Below are 3,002 nucleotides of genomic sequence, written 5' to 3' on the forward strand. Positions count from 1 at the left end.
GATAAGTTTTATACTTCTCGTAAGTACAGACGAAAATACAGGAAAGACATCTCCCACAGTGTTCGTATAAATGAGATGTACCTCATTTCTTGCCTAGGCATTTCTTGTTTCGTTAGTCATGGACAGGAAGAAAGGAATTGTGTAAATTTGTTATTTTAATGTAAGAGTGCATTTTCCAATTATCAGTGGAAGACATACCACCAATGTTCAGATCAGTACAGGATAACTTTATCGTATCTGAATAGCAAACAGCGGGCTAGATCCGCTAGAATGAGACCGCTGAACAAATGGGCTGGGAAGACGGCTTTCGATTTCTCAATCAAAAAGTTTGGATTTAAATGCACTGTTGCTAAAAGCACTCAGAATTTCCACATAGGCTTTTCTCGTGTAATCAGCCATTCCCGCATTGTTTATAGAGCCTCACGGACAATAGCTCACATCCCACTTCCCACATTCTGGTGGAATAATCTCTCCTCATGGCTATCCATGCTAAGCATTATCTTAGATTCTTTGCCCCCAATATTGATGGACGACATACTCGGCCGAATCGTTTTCACTGAGGAAATGATTTTTCTGAAATCACTTTTGGGGTTGGGTCTGAGATCTCTCACCAAACGATGGGTTTGGGAAACCCTTGAGCTTACCTTACCTGCCAGCTGAATTGGTCACCCCTCTTTTGTTTTAATTGCTTTCAGATGCAATTAGCCATTTCTTCTGCCACACCCTATTTTACATTTTTTGGGTAGTATTCCAATGAAGGAAAGACATTTTAATTATACTCGATACCATCTGCTGACGAAAGACAGAGTAGGTTCTTATGCTATCTCCGAGGCAGAGGGTACTGAGACCATCTTCAACAGGTAGTGTTGGACGGCTTTGGGAGGGCAGCTCTGTCGCATGCTTGGTGCAGGGGACACTCGACTGCCCCCCGCCCCCTCTCCATCTACCGATCTGATTATTTCTTTGGCCTGATTTTACTTTCGTCTGCCTCCATAGCTGAGTGGTCAGGTAACTGAATACCATGCAGAGCATCCAGTTCAGTTCCTGGTACCGTACGCGAGTTCTCTTTGGTGGGAGGCCTGGTATAAAACTCTTCCAGCACAGACCATGATGATGGCCCAAAGGGACCGAACGGCCGCCGTGTCGTCCTCAGACCACAGGCGTCACTGGATGCGGATATGGAGGGCATGTGGTCAGCACACCGCTCTCCTGGCCGTATTTCAGTTTCAGAGACGGGAGCCGCTACTTCTCAATCAAGTAGCTCCTGAGTTTGCCTCCCAAGGGCTGAGTGCACCCCGCTTGCCAACAGCGCTCGGCAGACCGGATGCTCACCCATCCAAGTGCTAGCCCAGCCCGACAGCGCTTAACTTCGGTGATCTGACGGGAACCAGCGTTACCACTGCGGCAAGGCCGTTGGCGGAGGCCTGGTATGGGATGACGTAATTCATGATACTTTACTGGCCTCATACGGATATCATTTTGTGTAGGTAGACTGAAGCAGCGAGTGAAACATTTTTACCAAGGCCTGAAACCGAACCCAGGTTTTCTGCTTAATAGGCAGGTGGGCTAGCCACTAAGCCCCCTTGGCACAGCGGTCAAACAACTGTACGGGTTAATCTGGCATGCCCCCTCCTCGATTAAAATTCTCACTGCTCCCCCAGTCCACTTTAAATTCTCCCTAACACACAGACAGAATTGCCAAGGATCTGCATGTTCTGAAATAGCACCTCAGCATCGAACGTAAATGGGTATCCAACTTGAAATCCAGGTGCAGGTGTCTGAAATCGTCATTTCATTTGTTGAAGTACCTTTCACCGCTTTGTAAAGCATTTCTAAGACCTGTCATCCGTAGTGCTTTTAATGCTTAGTTTTCACCATTCCTACAAATTTATGGCTGACGTCACGAACTCAAAATGACTCATTTCTTCACTCAGAGACTGAAGACCTTACTGATTGGTCCTGTAACACCAACCAACTTACTCGTTACACCGACCATTTTTATGACGAAGACTCCATTTAAACCAAAAAGCTCACAGCTGGACATTCTATAACGCTCTCTGACCTAAATAATCATTCGCACTACTGATCAGATTTGGTGATTCTCGAAAGGCTGTTCCGTTGCGCTTACATTTTCTAGGTTCTGTTATCGCCACACAGTATAGTCATAAGCGGAATTAGACGGGCCTGCCGGGAATAAGGTTTCATTCGATTTAGATACTGCTACTTTCAGTTGAATTCATAGACAACAGTTGGTTTCCGGACCTTGCTGTCATACGTCCAAACTAATACATCATCTTCCCATGTCTGCAAGAACAACTAATAGGGTTGGATCTAAGTGGAAAGGACTTAGATGCGGATGGTATTTTGTGTTCTTTTGTGATAAGTTTTACTTCTGTGAAAGATCCAAACTGGCACTGCACGTGTAAGCGCATCTTTTACAACAGCGCTTTGACAATGTAACGGGCTTCACACATACACACCCCGTTATGCTTAAACTACATACTGAAACTGTGCATTGAGTTTCGGGGGGACTGCGTGTCACTGTCCTAACGTTCAAAAAGAGCTGTCAAGTATCCAAGCGACCGTCCAGGTCGTGCAGCGCTGTGCTGTGGTTTCAGTGCTGGAGTCGTGCGTTGATTTCCGTTTCTTTTTCTCGTTAAGAGTCTGTTGTACTAGAGTTACGTGTCCTATGCGATAAGTTACTATGTAAACAGACACGAATTTGTGCTGATATGGAATCTGTTTCCACAGACCGTTTAGAAGTTTAAACGTTGTTTAGTTATGTCCGAATCGCTTTTCACATTTAACGTCTTCAACAAGCATGTTAATAATATCACTATTGATTTTTGGTAAAACTTTAAAATTGTTTATTTGAGAAACGGGTTATATTGCAGGTAGAAAGAAAAATAGGCGCTTCATACATCAATCATTTTGCAAGCTCTACCATTCTGTTTGCATCCAGATAACTTTCAGTAAACACAATTGACTTTCACGCCTGTTTC

General features: G+C 44.5%; 1 pseudogene; it reads right to left on the minus strand.

Moving 5' to 3' along the window:
• Positions 1 to 1,300: 1,300 nt before the first annotated feature.
• Positions 1,301 to 1,418, minus strand: LOC124717236 (annotated as a pseudogene).
• Between the last annotated feature and the right edge of the window lie 1,584 nt (positions 1,419 to 3,002).

Source organism: Schistocerca piceifrons, chromosome 1 (assembly GCF_021461385.2).
Source record: "Schistocerca piceifrons isolate TAMUIC-IGC-003096 chromosome 1, iqSchPice1.1, whole genome shotgun sequence".
Classification (NCBI taxonomy): Eukaryota; Metazoa; Arthropoda; class Insecta; order Orthoptera; family Acrididae; genus Schistocerca; species Schistocerca piceifrons.